This window comes from Mesocricetus auratus, unplaced genomic scaffold (assembly GCF_017639785.1).
Source record: "Mesocricetus auratus isolate SY011 unplaced genomic scaffold, BCM_Maur_2.0 Super-Scaffold_15014, whole genome shotgun sequence".
Classification (NCBI taxonomy): Eukaryota; Metazoa; Chordata; class Mammalia; order Rodentia; family Cricetidae; genus Mesocricetus; species Mesocricetus auratus.
Window position 1 is genome coordinate 47,466,042 of NW_024429186.1, and position 18,225 is coordinate 47,484,266.

The 18,225-nt window shown below is 44.1% G+C and overlaps 1 long non-coding RNA gene and 1 pseudogene across 1 annotated transcript in view; one reads left to right on the plus strand and one right to left on the minus strand.

The window, feature by feature from the left end:
* LOC121139358 overlaps positions 1-11,691 on the plus strand; it is a 60,451-nt gene extending 48,760 nt beyond the window's left edge. The window contains exons 2-3 of the long non-coding RNA XR_005876309.1: positions 8,858-8,945; positions 11,479-11,691. This is a non-coding gene — a long non-coding RNA (uncharacterized LOC121139358). The remainder of the gene's footprint in view (positions 1-8,857; positions 8,946-11,478) is intronic.
* Positions 11,692-16,357: 4,666 nt separating this feature from the next.
* LOC121139480 lies at positions 16,358-16,869 on the minus strand (annotated as a pseudogene).
* Positions 16,870-18,225: the final 1,356 nt, after the last annotated feature.

The following is an 18,225-nucleotide window of genomic DNA, read 5'->3' on the forward strand; positions in this document are numbered from 1 at the left end:
CAGGCAAGGTTGGGGGCAGGGTGGCTCAGCACATGTTGCTGAGTCAGAGGCCTATGTCTTGCTGGGTCTTTTCTTCAGCCTGTCATGGCTGCCAAAGCAGAGGGCTGGGTGAGGGGCTGGGCCTTTCAGATTACCTCAACGTTCATATATCACCAAAAAGACTCACCTAGTACAGCTACAGAGGTGGGGGTCCCTTGTTTGACTAACCTTCCACATTGTATATAATCATCTAGTTTCTCATGAGACCATAAAAGCAACATACAGTTAGAACAGAATTACATACAGCTGGGAGGGAGGGGTGGGAGCAAGAGGAGACCAGACTCCCAGGCGAGGGTTTCATGACACCTCCCACCCCCCTTCTGTGAGGGAAAGTCAGCACTCCTGGCATTTAGGGTCTCTTATGTGTCATCACAGTTGCTCTGATTAAGATGAAAATGGCCGTTATGGTCAGAGGACATCATTCTACAACAGGAATGCTCCTTGACTAAAGAGATCCACTTATTCCCTTCCCTTTTGTAGGATCTTTCATTGGATAAAGGGATTGCTTTTTCCAGGGAGAAATTAAAAAGTCTGGAATCTCTGAGGGAAAAAGACTGTTATCTACTGGTATTTAAGAATACTTTGCCCGAATTAGTTTGCCTTGTAAGTTTGAAAGGTAGCCAGCTGAGGGCTAACAGGGAGAGAGGAACATTTAGATTAGTGTGTGCACCGACATATGTGTTTTGGGGAAGTAGCAGCAGCTAGGGGGGGCTGGTACCTGTCTTGGGTGGGGTGGATGGTCCCAAGGAAATGTCTTCCTCTGAAGCAGTTTTGTCTAGTTCCTCAAAGGCCCACAAGCCATCGTTATCTCTCTACTCAACTCTATTGAGTCAGGCAGCCAAGTAATTAGAGAGAGGCCCGGCGGGAAACATTCCATTCTGCCTCCCTCTCTCCATACTTGAGAATGACCTTTAAAGTTGCTAATTGTGTTGTCTTCTTGTGGCTTTTAATCTTTCTGCTTTATTTATTTATTTAGTTGGTTGCAAATGAATAAGTAATTTTCTTGTTTAGATCCTTTTGGGGATGAAGGTAGGGGAAAAAAATCTCTCATTTAAGAAAGATTAAAGAATTAGGCTCTCCAAGGGATGTGTTCCCTGATTGGTTATTCAGTAATGAATGGTCAACCCTGAAATCATATACACATAGTCAACACTAAACAGACTCAGCAGGTTGTATTTATATAGTTATTAGTTTATATATATGTATATACATATACATACACACACATATGTAACAATAATAATGAGAGAAAATGAGTCCATCAATCTGAGAGAGAGTTGGGGGCATGGGAGAGACTGGGTGGAGGGAAGGAGAGGGAGAATGTGATGTAATTATATTTCAATTAACATAAAATAAAAAAGGTTAAAAATAATTTTTTTCTTAATTGATTTCTTGGTGTGGAACCATAATTTGAGAATCCAGCCTGTATTGGGCTGTTGTCAGCTGGCACTAACCATCATGACTTTAAATGCTAACCTAAAGCCGTAGTTTACATGTATGGGTGTTTTTCATGCATGTATGCCCATGTACCACATGTATACAGTGTCTATGGAGGCCAGAAAAGGGCATCAGATCCTTGAGTTACAATAGTTGTGAGATGCCATGTGACTGCTGGGTTTTGAACCCACGTCCTCTGGGAGAGAAACCCCTGCTCTTAACCCATGAGCCAGCTTTGGGGGTGATGTTTTGTGACTCCATGTTTCCTTGCTAAGCATTGCTATGTAAGTGTGTCACCTACAGCAACCCTGGGGTCTACAAGCAATCTGTCCCCTCCCTGTTTTTACAGAAGTTTTGTTTGAATGCAATTGCATTCAAGTAGTGTTACGGATGTATTACTATTACAAAAGCCCAGTTGAGGTTTATGTCTGAGATCCCACTGTCCAAAAAGCCTAAATTATTTATCATCTGGCTGGCTTGCAGTAAGAGTTCACTGGTATGTTTATCTATCCCCCAGCCCACTGTCAGAGCCGAGCAGTCGTGTGCAGACCACTCTGTAAACACAGAACCTGTCACAAGAGGTCAGTGGTCCCCTTGTCTTCCCGACTCTGGCTTCTCCCTGGGTCCCTCCTTAGCCATGCTTCTTGTAGCATCCTACTGCTGGCAATAAATAAAAAAGGCAATGGGGAGCTGGCAACTGTTCTTAAAAAATAAACAACTATATTTAAAAAATCCGCTGTATTTCTGACATTAAAAAAGTATAACAAACAGAGACAAAAAGCAAAACACAAGAAAACAATACAAAACCAAACTATATTAGTGGCACCTTATTTGCTTGGAGCTGTCTGAGGTTCAGAGAGCCCATCTGGGATCCATTTTAGTTAAAGTCCCACTTGTCACTGCTGTCAGGATGGGAACATATATTTGAAACCTTTTTGCTTTAAGGAAAACATAAAGCTTTGCTGCACTTGACATTGAGCTGAGACTTTGCCACTCTTGGAGAGATGTCAGATCCAAGAAAGACATGTGCAAAATGAGAGTCAGACAAAATAATTATCCTTGAAGAGGGGGTTTGCATTGTGCTCAAACAGGATCTGCTTTCCAGAAAACCCATGGGTCCCTGAAACAAGAAGCTGTGAGTAGGTTAGTGATGAGGTTGCCTTTAGAAACAGTCTAGACTTCACTCACCCACTTAATGGAGAGATCTGTAGGAGAGAGCTGACAACAGAGAGATTAACTGTGCTTCCGGTCAGCTCAGAGATGTGTTTTGTGTTCACTTTCAGACTAATGCCTTTATTAATTATTAGCTAAAATTGACAACTGTTCTCTATTGAAATGAAGACGACACACCTGAAAACACAGCAAGGCATGATGAAGCAGTGACATCTGGCACTCCCTGGCCACCACCTTCCGTTTAGAATAGCAACCGACACAGACGAGATGACACCTCATTGGTAAAGGTGTTGCCTTCTCCGCTTGCCTTTCCTAGATGGGAGGAATGATTGCGCTGGTTACAGGATTATCTTTCAGTCTTTCTGCTTCACCATTTAAAGAGGAGGCTGTTTAGGTCCATTCAGGGGTGGGGTACCCAGATCAGAAGACATTAGTAAACATTCATGACTTAGGAGTCCCGGTCTCAGGATTGATACCTCTACCACGGAAGAGGAGAGCAGCATGCATCCCATTGCCCACGTGCCAATGTGAGCTCTCAGCTTAGACTGTCCAGGTACACTGTAAGTTAGACAAGGCACAGAGGGAACTGGCTTGCAATTTATAGATGATCCAAGTTACCTTAAAAAAAAATAACCAGTGTCCTCTCAGGCAAGTATTACGCTATTGTGGCTTCTCTTATGGTCCCTGAAAGATGGAAGCAGTAAGATCAGGAGGTTTGGACTAGTCTGGACTACATAATACATAAGATCCTGTCTCAAGACAAAGGATTAATAACACATACATTGCACAGGACATCATGCAGACCTGAAACAACACACCTGAACTACTTTAAAACATCGCAGACCTGACACAAAATGCATGCTCCCCTCCCCTCAACACACAGAGGAGCACAGACAGGCTTAGGTCTCATTCATATTGTGGATCAAGTAAAACTTTTCACTGTACACATACAAAGCATCGTTCCTTATTTAGAAGAGCTACATATGGAAGAATCGCCCAGAGAAGCCTCCTTACACAGCTGGAACTGCAGAAAAAGATGATTGTTTAACGGGAGTGTTGAGAAGCAAGCAAAGCTTGGGCCAACACATTTGAGCTGAATTTAGGGGTGTTTGGCACTCCCAAGGACCTAGCTGTCTTTGCTTGTGAAGTCCCTAGGGGCTCAGCTCTTTGGGAACCTGAAGATGGAAAATGCTAGCCAGGTCTCAGTCCAGCTCAGCCCTGCAGGGAGGGTGGGTTGAGCATGGGGGGAGGATTGAAGGGGCTCTGCAGACTTTCCACTAGATGTCCTTGTAACGGGGGACTCCTCTGCTTTACACCCTTAGGAAGTGGCATCCTCGGGAAGCGTTTATGATCCACTGACTCGGGTGTGCAGAGACAAGCTGGATATGCCAGGTGGCTCCTTCCTTGCTCTCCTTCACCCATGGAAACCATACCAATTAGTTTTCGGAAACTTAGAAACACCATGAATCTGCTCCGAGATCCTGTTGGACGTGTACTCTTTGCAGTGTAGATTTTAGGCCTAGCATCATGGACCTGTGTTTCTGGTAGGAAAACCGGAAATATAAAACGCTAAGAGCAAGGAAGGGTGCTCTTCAAGAGTTATACTGCTGAAAATGTGTTTGGTTGGAGGCAAGAACTCAGGGAGTTCATTTTTCTCACATAAGCTTAGAGGCTGACTGTCTTTTCTACTCCTATTTTGTTATCTCAGTGATGTCACGCTGGTATCTCTGATGGTCTCCCAGAGGTTGTTTTCTTTTTCTTTTTATGCCATTATTTTTTTAAAAAATTTTTTTGCGGGAATTTTAAACATTTAAATTAGAAACAAGCTTGCTTCACATGCCAATCCCAGCTCCCTCTCTCTCCCCTCCTCCCCAGCCTCCCAACCAGGTCCCTCAGCCCCTCACTCAATCCCCACTCCGATCCCCAGGGAGGCTGAGGCCCTCCATGGGGGATCTCCAGAGTCTGTCATTTCATTCAGGGCAGGGCCTAGGCCCTCCCCCAAAGGTTCAGGCTGAGAGAGCATCCCTCATTGTGGGATGGGCACTGAAAGTCTGTTTGTGTGCCAGGGATAAATACTGATCTATTACCCAAGACCCCATAGATTGCCTAGGCCTCCTCACTGACACCACATTCAGGGGGTCTTGATCAGTCCCATGCTGGATTCCCAACCAGTCTGGGGTCCAAGAGCTCCCCCTTGTTCAGGTCAGCTGTTTCTGTGGGTTAAACCAGTCCAGTCTTGATCCTTTTGCTTATGAGTCCTCCCTCTGTGTCACTGGATTCCAGGAGTTCAGTCCAGTGTTTAACTGTGGGTGTCTGCCTCTGCTTCTATCAGTGATTAGTTGAAGGTTCTGTTTCCCAGATCTCTGGCAGTGGGATTGTATGCTGGCACTCCCCTGATCCATGTCTAAAATCCATATATGAGTGAGCACATAACATGTTTGTCTTTTTGTGACTGGGTTACCTCACTCAGGATGCTTTCGTCTAGTGCCATTCATTTGCCTGCAAAATTCAAGATTCCATTGTTTTTTTTCCGCTGAATAGTACTCCATTGTGTAAATGTACCACATTTTCTCTATCCACTCTTCATTTGAGGGCATCTAGGTTGCTTCCAGGTTCTGGCTATTACAAATAATGCTGCTGTGAACATAGTGGAACAGATGTCCTTGTATGAATTTGCATCTTTTGGGTATTTGCCTAAGAGTAGAATTTCAGGTTCTTGTGGTAGACTGATCCCATTTTCCTGAGGAATCTCCATACTGATTTCCAAAGTGGCTGCATGAGTTGGCACTCCCACCAGTAGTGAAGGAGTGTTCCTTTCTCCACATCCTCTCCAGCATGAACTGTCATTGGTGTTTTTGATTTTAGCCATTCTGACAGGAGTGAGATGGTATCTCAGAGTTGTTTTTATTCACATTTCCCTGATGGCTAGGGATGTTGAGCACTTTTTAAAGTGCTTAGCCATTTTAGACTTCTCTTTTTTGTCATTCTTTATTGCTTCTTGCATGCAGAACTAGTTACCTTAATTCCAAAAATCTCAACAAACAAACCAGTTGGCAAAGGGAGTTAGGTGCCAGATAGCTCCATCTTGATCGGGGGAGCAGAAACTTTCCCAGCAGCTCTCACCCTTTGGCTGCTTCTATCTTGCTGACCACGTCTATGTTGCATGACTCTCTTAGCCTATAGAAGAGGCTCAGCAAGCCAGCAGTGGTGGCGCATGCCTTTAATCCTAGCACTCGGGAGGCAGAGGCAGTCGGATCTCTGTGAGTTTGAGGCTGGGCTGGACTGACAGCCTCCAAAACAATACAGAGAAACCCTGTCTCATAAAGCCAACCCCCCCCCAAACAAACAAACAAACAAACAAAAAAACAGTTTTCACAGAAGTTGAACATGACTCTCACAGAGGGAAAGAATGGGCATGTGTCAGCATTTAATTTATTACTGAGGTAATTTGAAGGGTAAGGAAAGGTGATTCAAGGGAGATTCCATAGACTAATTTGCTGAGATAAGTTTTGTAGGTTAGAAACAAAGCTGGCTAATGTCCAACAGGACAATAAGACCCTAACTACTGGTGTTATCTCCTCAAACAGACAAAACCATTGATGTCTTGTCTACAAGAACACACAGAAGTCCTCACACAATATCATAGAATACGGTTCCAACTACTAGAGTAGAAAATTAAAGTGTTATATTCTGATAGAGAATAAGCCAAGGAGAGGGCAGTAGCCAGTGCTCCAGGGTGATATTACTAGGTTGTCCATTTTGCTTTATTATTTTGTTTTAGAAGACATCTTCTCCTAAGACCCCCCACCCGCACAAGAGAATTGATGTTGGGTCCATTGGCTCCTGTGCCTTCTGTACAAACTATGTGCAGTTGGTGTGGCAAAGACTAAAATTTGCTGTTGGCATCTGAAGGTTCCTATTTGTTTCATCCAATATATCTGCTGGCTCAGGGCAGCTATCCCAAATACTGAAAAAAAATCTATACATGCATGCCCTGCTTTTGGAAAAGTGAGCACTCAAATCCAAACTTAAAACCATTAAGTTGAAAAATACATTTTATTAGAAAAGGATTGTGTACCTCATGGCCTAAGGAATTGCCATGAGTATTATATGTATTAATAATCACTTCTTCTGAACTAATTTAAAATATTTGATTTCAGCCTTGAAGAGCACATTGTTCGCCTGGACTAGAGTATGCTTGCACTCTGAACTCTATTATTGCCCAAAGACATATTTCTTTTTGTTGTACTCATAGAGAGCTTCCTTTAAATTGTATTTGTAAGGCTTGCTTTGAAACCCTTGCAAAGCTCCTGGTCACAGAGGTGCTATGGAAAGGATTTCCCATTGAATGAAGAAAGACATATTCATCTGATGTCCTCTGGACTTTTTTTTCCTTTTCAAAAATTCACTCAAGTTGGAAAAGCCTCTTCACATATAGAGGATAAAGTTAACTGATTTATGATTTTTAAAAGGCATGGCTAAATCAGGAATCAAGCCTATATAGTTCCAAAGTCATGAAGAGATACAAATCTTAATTAAATTTCTTCTAAGAGGACATTAGAAACAGCAATAAGAGACCAGGCTAACTGATTACACACCTATAGGATGCTTGCTCTGACAGAAGCCTGATAGGATAGTTTAGATTCAATGGGAAGCAGGGCTGTGAATCAAAGAAACTAGCCAGGGTAGGGAGCCTTTCCCTATTGATTATGCAATATGTATAGGGAAAAGTGACTAATAGGAACGAGTCTGGAAAGATGACTGAGTGACCAAGAGCCTTTACTGCCCTTCCAGAGGACCTAAATTCATTTCCAACATCCACAGGGGGCTAACAGCTATCTGTAACTCCAGTCCCGGGATCGGATGCCCTCTTCTGACGTCTATGGGCACTGCATGAGCACGGTGTAGGCAAAGCACCAATAGACAATAATTAAAATCTTATCTAGAAAGAGATGAGAATAAAGTCACAGTCCCAGCCATCTATCTAGGGAGGATTATTGCTTTAAATGGAAATGCAGAGAATTGGCTCTGCCTGGTTCTAAACTCCCATCTGTAAGGGAAACACCGTGACTGTCAAGCAGCTCAAGTTCTCAGTATAGAACCCGTGAACCAGATAGAGCTCTGACCGGCTGACTTGGCATTGTTTAAGAGGAACAGTGGCTTTGATTTTCTGGGCTCTAATGTTCTTACGTCTTTCTTTTCTTATGTGGGGATGAAATACCCACAGACTAAAGAGAAAAGACACAAGAATCTTCGGTGTGTGAGGTGCCAGGAGTGGTCTGTAACGGGTGTCCAGGCAACTTAGAATTAACACTAAGTTCTCGAAGTTGTCTGAAGCCCTTTTTTCTGATAGCGCCCATGTGCTGTCCATGAGGCTGGCACTTCCTTCTTTGCTCTTTGTCCCACGACCTCAGCGGGAGCGTTACAAGTTTGAGTGGGAAGGACCCCGGAGAGGCCGCCCCGACAGATCCATCTGCTCCTGTTACACAGACCACCCGCTTCCGCCGTTCCAGGAATAGCGCGTTAGTCTGTGGAGGTGCCCTCTCACACTCCATTTTCAGCTGGTGTGTTTTAAAAGCGCTGGTGCTTTGGATGGATGTTTCTAGAGAGATACATTTCTTAAAAGTAGCTTCCAGGGAGGGACTTTGTTCCTGCCCAGTGTCCTGTTTTACTTTCTCGTTTCTTTTTTCCCTTTTCCTCTCTGGAGAGCCCAGAGCACATTTCTCTCTAAAGGGCTTAATTACCCTACCTTTTTTTTGTACCACGGCTCCATAGGTGGCCCTGACAGGAGGAAAATCCTTGGTCTGTGAGCCTCCCTTTGGGGTAGGCACAAGGGTGACATTATTTAGTGTATCACAGCTCAGTGTGATGAAACACGGGTTAAGGACACTCTTTGAAGTCATGGGGGAATTGGAAACCTGAGACCCTTCCAGAACTTCTGTCTTGGTCAACTGCTCTTGTGTTTATGATTTTATTTTTGGCCACAAACACAGAGACACACTAGACAGTACAGGTATTGGTTAGTGCAACTCTCCTGTCAACTTCCTTGCCTATCTAAAAGCCACATGAGTGCACGGGGACTCAGTCGTTTGTTGGGGAGGCGTCATGGAGAAAGGTGCTGGTGGGGTGACAGCATCACGGAAGACAGCACTGTGACCTATACACCGATGTAGCAAACTTCAGACTTTCTCTGTGATTTGTTTTCCAGCTGGGAGAGTGTGCCGTATGAACACTGAGACCAGGAGAGTGTGCTGTATGAACACTGAGACCACATGAATACATGCTGCTCCTTTTAGGTGAGGCTTTAAAATTTTAATTTTTAAATATTTTAAAAGTGTTTTGTGTATATGGGAGTTTTGCCTGCATGTATGTCTGTGCATGTTGGATCCCCAGGAACTGGAGTTACAGGCTGCTGTGAACTGTCATTCAGGTTCTGAGAATCAAACCCAGGTCCTTTGCAAAGGCAGCACTGTTTTTTTTAAGCTCTGAGCCATCGATCCAGCTCCTTAGGTGACTGATGTGAAAACAGGGAAGGGGTTTCAGACTGAGCCACACGGAGTGTGGAGGAGAGTGAAAGTATCACCACGGCCAACCCAGGCACTATACTTTAGTCACTATAAACTTTAAACATAGTTCTTTAAAGTGTACTTATTTGTTTTTATGACGATGAGTGTTTCACCTGCATCTGTCTGTGCACCACTGTCATGCCTGGTGCATAACGAGGCCCAAAGAGGCCCAGATTTCAAGCATAGAGTCCCGTGGCCCCTGAGCTGGAACAGGGCTAAATGTTTCCTCCCTGAGCATTTGCTCCACGCAAGCTTCCAAAGGAGGGAAGTGGCCAACAGTTTTGTTTGGCTATGGCGCCTATGAATCACAACAATGCCAGCATGACATGATAACTCCAAGGTGCCATAGCTCGCACATACCTCGGTGGTAATCAACAAATCTCTAATTGGCCTTAAGACCCACTCATCATGAGGGAGACCCATGCCTGGAATTGGAAACCCAGCCAAGTACTCAGTGCTAAAGAATTCATGGATTTTGGAGGAGAACCTACAACCACTACTTTACTAAACTGGCATAATCTAACTATATTCTAAACATTTTCCCTCATACTCACCAAAAAGTGTCCTCACTCAAGGAGACTTTTCTTTGCAACAGACAAAGACTATTACAGAAAAACACAACCAATCAAATGTGGAGCCAAGACCCAATGAATACATCTACAAAACATTGCCACACCTAAGGCTCAGAGCACATGGAGGAGGAGGGCACAGAAAGATTGTGAGGACCAGAGGATCAGGGGGGGTTGTTATGAGTCTGTGTCTCTTAGTAACTTCAGAAGCTACACCCATAAAGTCTCACCAACATGGCTGCCTAAGCATGTGCTGAACAAGGACAATAGACACACCAAAGGGGCGTAGGGGAAAGACTATGAAGACTATGAAGTCTCAATCCTACACAAGGAGCTGCAGGCAACGAAGGAATTCTGAGAGCTGGAGAAATATTCTTCCCCAGGGTAGAACACCCTAATTGGTTATCTAATACCAAATGGTCAGCCCTGAAACATATATACAAGCAACATTACCCAGACTGAGCAGGTTGCATTTAATAATGTCTGTCTGTCTGTCTCTATCTATATATCTATACATATATACACATATACATATATATGTACGTAACAATTAAAAAAGAGGCAATAAAGTTGAAAGAGAGCAAGGAAGGATCTATGGGATAGCAAGGAAGGGAGGAAGCGAAAGGGAGAAATGATGTAATTATATTATAATCTCAAAAAAAGTGGAAAAAGAGGATGTAAACCTCTGGGACTGGAGTTATAGACAGTCCCCAGTCATCACGCTTAAAATGGCAGGCTCTTTTAACTATCAAGAGACTTCTAATGAGCTTAAGGCTGTTGTGTCCAAATTCTGAATCTCAAAATTACCAAGAGACCTTATCTGATGCAAAAGCAGAGTCTTTAATAATTAACGAATTAACTGTATTAACTGGTGTCCTCCATCCGTTTGACACTGCAGGTGGATTGAGAAGGACCCAGAGGGACCACGGGGCAGGGAATTTATTGGGGTAGAGCAAGGGGAGTGTCTGGGGTCTGCAACAGTCAGGATTGGCACGCTTTTCGGTTTGGGTGATCTGTTCTGTGCTGATTGGTCAGCTGGTTACTATGGCCTATAGGCCCTCCCAGGGCAGTTGCTATTCCCTGCCTGCCAGCTAACTTCTGATTGATTCTTTGCCACATGGAGGGTTCCTAGCTAGTGACTAAAAGGTGGAGCAAGGTTGGGCAAGCACATTGTTGAGTCGCTGGGCCTTTCTCTTGCTGGGTCTTTTCTGTACCTCGTCATGGCTGCTAAAACAGGGGCCTGAGTGAGGGTCTGGTCCCTTCAAAGGCCAAACAAGAACCCTAGCTCATTTTCTCGGGGATTATGGCAAGGTCAGTTTTCCTTTCTTTTCCTCCAAATTTTGCAGGTGACAGTTTAAGCCCCAGGGCTACATTTACATATCCATATTATATTTCACTTTTTAAATCAGCAAAGGTACGTTTAATTCTTAAAGAAAAACTTGGAGTCATCCTTTATTTCTGGCTGCTTGCTTACATTCACCATTTGTCAGCTGGGCCTTTAGAACATGCTGGCTGCAGTTGACACTCACACGTTCTGTTTGTGTCACCCTGGTCCCGGCTGATTTCTTTCCCTGCTGCTGTACTAATGTGTTAGCTCTATGGGGTGTGTGTGTGTGTGGGGGGGAGTCTGGGGGAAGGGGCAGACTTTCCCTTCTGTCCAATCCACTACAGTCTTTCCTTTCCCACTTTTCCAGGTCCAGTCCTTTCCTTCCGAAAGGAGGGGAAAGGCAGAGTGATGACCTACAGCCTCAGTCACGGGTCACAAGTCATCGATCAGCTGTAGCAGGCTGTGAAGGGACAAAGGGAATGCCTGTCTGAAGGGGCCGTGTTCTGCTCCCCGTTCCAGCCTTGGCTTTCAATTTCTAGGATGCAGACTCTCCCTCCCTCTCTCCTTCTCCCTCTCCCTCCCTCCCTCCCTCCCTCCCTCCCTCCCTCCCTCCCTCCCTCCCTCCCTCCCTCCCTCCCTCCCTCCCTCCCTCCCTTTCTCCCTCTCTCTCTGTTCTCTCTCTCTCTCTCTCCTCTCTCTCTCTCTCTCTCTCTCTCTCTCTCTCTCTCTCTCTCTCTCTCTCTCTCTCATTCATCTGTTTTGAGAGACTCGAGCCCAGGGACTTTAGAGATAATTGGGAATAAGATGTGTAATCAGAGGTTGAGAATGTGGCCTGAGTTAATTATTAGTGAAGTGGTAGAGACCACACCGTGGTCTGACTCAACAATCGTTTCATGACTCAGTGGCAATTAGACAGGCCTTTTAATGCCGGGACACATCAGAGAGACAAGTGATCAACAGCAAAGAAAATGTAAGGGGACTACTGGACTCCCAGTGTTTGGTCACATGGCAGTGGAAGCAGAGGCGCCAGGCGAGTGCTTGAAGTCTGCTGGTCACGACTTCTTCCACAGGGGACAAAACAGATGGAGTCAGAGCTGGCCTGAGGCTAGCCCTAACCTAGGAACCAAAGGACAAATAGGGCTAGCCACCCAGTCACGAGGACTAAACTTGCAGACTGTTTCAGCAGCTGAAGAAGGCAACCCTGGGTGGAAGGGGTCTGAGGGCTGTGCTCTCAGGCAGTAACTCCAGGAGGTGAAAGAGAAACTGAGGCAGAAGCTCTGAGAAACAAGGAGAATTTGCTCGCATTGATTCACGAGGAAAGGCAGCTTTTAGAACTGGCTTTTCTAGAAAATGTGTAAGGGAAGAAAGCAAAGCACCAGCGGGCCCATCACCGTCTGTCTGTGATGGAAAACACCCACTCTTTCGTGTGGGGCCATCCTGTATCTGCAGAGGCTGGTATTGGATGAGGCGAGGCTAAACACTTGGGCTAGTGAATTGACACGTTTTGGCGAAGTCTCAAGTCCTTATTCATTTTGAATCATATGTAACAGACTGAAAGCTGATACTGGAGATAACATTTTGAAGTTCACCAGGATATGAAGTATTTTCTTTTTCCCCCTCTTTCCCGGCCATGGTAGGCAGTGTATTTGGTTACGATGGTGGCAGGGTAAGGAGTTCATTTTGCTTGCTCATGCTTACCAGGTTTTTGTTTAAAGCTTATTTTCTGTCTTTTGTATGAAGGAGAAGTCTTTTCTTTGGTACTTTTTGAATTTGTTTTATTGTCACCGTTCTGTCCTGGACAGATGACAGCTGGGAATCAGGGAAATTAGAGATGCCTGAAGCCACTTCACTCCTGCTGTAGGGGTCAAAATGCATCCTGTAGTGCATCCAGGCCATGCATGGGCTTTGGTGGTTTTTGTCCGTTGCTGTGTCTTAGTGTTTGGAACAATGTCCTGACAATGCTAGGTGTAAATGCAGTAGATAAAGTTGGGCTTAGTTTCTGATTTTAATATGAAAGAGAAGTCTTTTTTAAGAGCACTGGCTGTTTTTTCAGATGACCAGGATTCAATTCCCAGTACTCACATGGTAACTCAAGACCATTTGTAGCTCTAGTTCTAGGGGATCCGATGCCCTTTTCTAGCCTCCTCGGACACCAGGAACACATGTGCTGCATAGACATGCATGCAGGCCAAAACCTATATGAAAAAAATAATAAAATGACAAAAAGTATGTATTTATTTTCGAGACAGAGTTTCTCTGTGTAGCGAGGCTATCTTTGTAGAGCAGGCTAGCCTCGAACTCAAAAAAATCTGTCTGCCTCTGTCTCTGGAGTGCTGGGATTAAAGGCTTGTGCCACCAAGCCCGGAAATAACAAAAATATTAAAAATAGATTGTTTGTAAAGAATGCTAAGCATAGAGCAGGAAATTAGGCTGTGAGAAGAGTGGAATGGAGAGTTTTACATGAGATGTCCAGGGTGGCCTCACCGAGGACGTGCACCTGATTGAGCATTTGAGTCTTTCTTCCAAATGACTTACGATGCCATCAGAGAAGTTTTAGCTGAAGAGGGAAGTGACCTACAATTTAAATAGCAACCGGGCGGTGGTGGCATACACCTTTAATCTCAGCACTCCGGAGGCAGAGGCAGGCGGATCTCAGTGTGTTTGAGGTCAGCCTGCTCTACAAAGTGAGTTCCAGGAGAGCCAAGACTGTTACACAGAGAAACCTTGTCTTGAACCCCACCCAAAAAATCAAATAGTAACTCATGATGGCCCTCTCATAAGAAGAACCACTCTTGAGATGTGAGCTAAGGACAGGTGGTGGCTAAGAGGCTCCTATAGTGCTGCAGGATACTGGCAGCAGGGACAGTTGAAAAGCTTTCAGACTGAAGCCAGTAGTGGGTGGGTCTTGCCTGTGTGGGGGATGGAACTCGGTCCTCACACTTGCCGTGTAAGCGTTCCATTCCTGAGCTAAGCTCCTTCCCTTCTGATGACTGTTTAATGCTGGACTGAACAAATATTTCAGGGCTCATTCCAGAAGTGACCTCACCTTCATCCTTGATGTCTCAAGAAGCTAATTTTCAGTTTCTGAGGGACGGCATTTTGAAGATTATACTTAACGAGTGAGGGTTAGTGAGGGACTGTGGTAAGGATGGTGTGAAATAAAATGGAAGACTTGTTCCAGGCCTGGTTCCAGACAATTCACCAATTACCAAGGACAACGGAACCTCCTGTCAAACTCTCTGGTTTTCAGCCTTCCTTCCTTCTTTCCTTCCTTCCTTCCTTTCTTCCTTTCTTCCTTCCTTCCTCCTTCTTTCTTTCTTTCCTTCCTTCATTCCTTCTTTCATCCCTCCCTCTCTCTTTCTTGAGAAAGAGGCAGAAATCATTTAGCAGCGTCAAGTGTTAGATTTTCATTATGATTCTGGAAGAGTGAGCTCTGTCACCTGTTGGCTAATATTTGCTGAGTAATGTGCACCTGGTACCTGTTATTTGCTACTGATGTAAAGGTGACAAGACACAATAAGAACATTCAAGATGCTTGGGTCACACAGGTGTCTGTGCAAACAGTCTTAACTGCAGGGTTATTGGCAGGTCTGGGATGAACATTTAAGTCAGCTCTGGAATGTCAGAGGGAGATTCCTGGAGAAAGAAGGGCAGAGAGATGAGTTGCTTTGGTGAAATCAAAGATGTTGAATGGCAGTACCTCAGGCTAGAGAAGAGCACGTGCAAAGGCTGGGAGTGAGAAGAAATGTATCCAGAGTGTCTCAAGCCAAAGATGCTGGGAGGCAGCTGAAGTAGACATTCATATATCACAAGACTCCACGATGTGAGACTGCCATTGACTTCCTATCCCTGGACCTTTTTATTTTGTTTGAGCTGCTTGCATTTTTCTTATCTTCTATCAGTAAACGTGTTAGAAATGGATAAAAAACACATTGGGACTCAGTGTCAGCTACTGCCAATTTCCTTCTGATTTTAAAAACCTCTGCTCTTCACTTCCCTACTTTCAAGTTTGCATCCATAGTTAATTCTCTCCTAGAGTACAGAAATATCCCAGAAAGAGTCCTATTACCACACCTTCCAGCTTGCTATAGATAAGATGAGAACAAGGCACAATTACATGTGTTATTGGTCAGTCTATTTTCTTTCTGGCCTTTTATCTCTATGGTTTTGTTTGTCTTTTTGTTGGAGTTCTCTCTTTTTTAATCAGAGGAGGAATTGTGATTTGTGTGGGTCCTAGATACACACAGTCACTTATTGTGTGGGTTATAGACACACACAGTCACTTATTGTGTGGGTCCTAGACACACACAGTCATTTATTGTGTGGGTCCTAGACATATATAGTCACTTATTGTGTGGGTTCTAGACACACACAGTCACTTATAAAGATTCCATGAAGCGATGGCACTCTAGGTGAAGAAAAACTCCAAACTTCAGTTTAGTAAAATCTACTTGAAGAAGACTTAACAAGCTTTTTGCCCTCCTTCCCACAGTTCTCTTTGGGTTTCCAGTTCTTCTTGCCCCCCTGAAGTGAGAGCAGATGTTCAGTTGTTAGTTTATTACTAGAGATCTTACATCTGGAAGCAATTTTGCAGATTATATTTGGACTGTAGTTCATCATCTAACACTGAACATGGTCCACTAGTAAGGAAATAAACCTGGTGAGGTTTTAGAGATTGTCTAAGGACACCTGTCCTGCTGGATACAGAGCCCAGATGGTCCTCAGAGGGAACACAGTCTGATTGGAGTTGAGAGCCCATCCCTTTCCATCCTTGATACTCACTGGAGGCAGGCATCAAATGATGAAAACCAGTAGTCCCAAGGTCCTGCGGGCTTTCATTTGACATGTTTACTTGTTCAAAGCATCAGGCAATTACACACCTTTGTTAATGTAATTGATCCCTAGACATTTATCCAAAGTCACAAAATAGGGAACAGGGTATAAATCCTGATGGATCTATTGGAAAGTAGTTAGTCACTGAGCACTAAGTATTTTGCTACTTCTGTAACTTGTAGTTATCTGTCTCTATGTACTTATGTTTCAAATATTACAAATATGTGACTATATCTACCTGGAGATACCTATCCATGGATTTCTATCACATATCTTTAATTTCTCAATTATCTGTTTATCTTATCTATAATCTATCTTTATAAACTATCACCACCTATGTATATATCATCTATATCTATCTTTTTTTCTGGTTATCACATGTCTTTTTTTGAAATATTTTCTCTCGTTGCTTCTTAGCTAGCTGGGCATTCCTCCACACCACTGTTGATGTCATCAAGATGTCATGAGGGTGGCAGCCATCCACATTGCAGCCCACAGACTGTGCAGTACCCAGAATCTCTTTAATAGTTCCAGAAAGTTCTTTGGCTAAAGGTCGGTGTCTCATCTGCCGGGTAATGCTGACAATCCCATCAAAAGTGATATTTCCGCTGTGTTTAATGTTCTTCTGCTTCTTTCTGTCTCGTGGTGGCTCCTTGAGGGCTTTAATGATCAGGGCGGAGGCAGAGGGCACCACCTCAATCTGGGCCTGTCTGTTCTGGATGGTCAGCTTCACTGTGATCCTCAGGCCTTTCCAGTCACCGGTCGCCTTGGCAATGCCGTCACCAACTTTCTTTGGGGACAGACCCAGGGGACCGATCTTGAGGGCCGAGTTGGACTTGGCGCCGACCTCACTTCCGGTGCACCTCAAGTACACGACTTTGACCTCGTTGGGGTTGAACTTGAGTGGCATGGTGGAGGTGGCTGGTGTCGGATGAACCCGGATTCGGGATGACCGAGGAAAGTTGCACTGTAGCCTCCTCCGAGCTGAAAGCCGAAAAGCTGTATCTATCTTTTATCATCTGTTTACATCTGTCATTTATAAATCTACCTACCCACCTATTTATCTACCTATTCTTCTACCTATTCATCTGCCTATCAATCAATCATCCTGCCTATCTATTATCTGTCTATCTATCTATCTATCTATCTATCTACCTACCTACCTACCTACCTACCTACCTACCTACCTACCTATCTATCTATCTATCTATCTATCTATCTATCTATCTATCTACATTATCATCTATCCATACCTGTCTCTCATCTAAGTACTTTATGTGTAACTTTCCCTTGCATCAAGTGAAGCTTGCGCATGACCCAGGATTTTTTTAACTCATTCTAGCTGTGTTAAAAGGCTCAATGAGAGTTTTTGATTTTCATGCTGAACTCTGCAGCAATTTACAGCAGGTCAATTATGGCTTATCTCATAGAGTTCCTGCTGAGGTAGGACTGAGCCAACAAACATGGGACTTGGGTAGGAAATAGGAGATGCTTCTGTTTCGAGGGGGCGCCAGTAGCTGTGGCTTATCCTGTTATTATTGCACTCTGGTGAGATTTTTTAAAAATGAAAGGTTGCTTTGAATCTTCAGGCCAGGACCTATTTTGTGATCATTATAGCTTTTCAAGTCCTGATACCTACTTATCTCTTCAGTAGGTGCCTGTGCGTTTTAGAATTTTAACTCTTTCTGATGCTGTGATAAGTAGGCTCGCAGTGGGATGCCAACAGAAATGTTTCTTCTTGGAGCAGCAAAGAGATAAAGGCTCTTAGTCTATCCACACAATCTAGGCCCATATTAACACGTACAGATGATCTTAGTGCTTAAATACAATTAAAGGGGCACAGCCGTTTTTTAAAGCCTGTCAAAACCAAGCAAGGTTTGTAAAATAGGCTTTAGTATTATTTATCATAAAGGAAATCTCCCAGCGTTAGGATAAACAGTGAGGCCTAGAGGATGCTTCTTAGAGATGAGCAGATCACACTGACAAAATCAATCCTGTCTGCTGTTTCTACTCAGCAGTTGTCAGGTGAGTGCTCCTTCTGTAACATTTGAGTCAGTCTATGACATTCCTTCACCTCCTTTTAAAAATTGTTTAATTTAGACAGTCTTATTTTACATATCAATCCCAGTTCCCTCTCCCTCCCACCCCCCCATCCACTCCCCAAGGAGAGTGAGGCCTTCCATGGGGGATCATCAAAGTCTGTCCCGTCATTTCAGAAGCAGACATCCTTCACCTTCTTTCCAACATCCGGCATCACTCTGTTTGGATAGGCTAGCTGAAG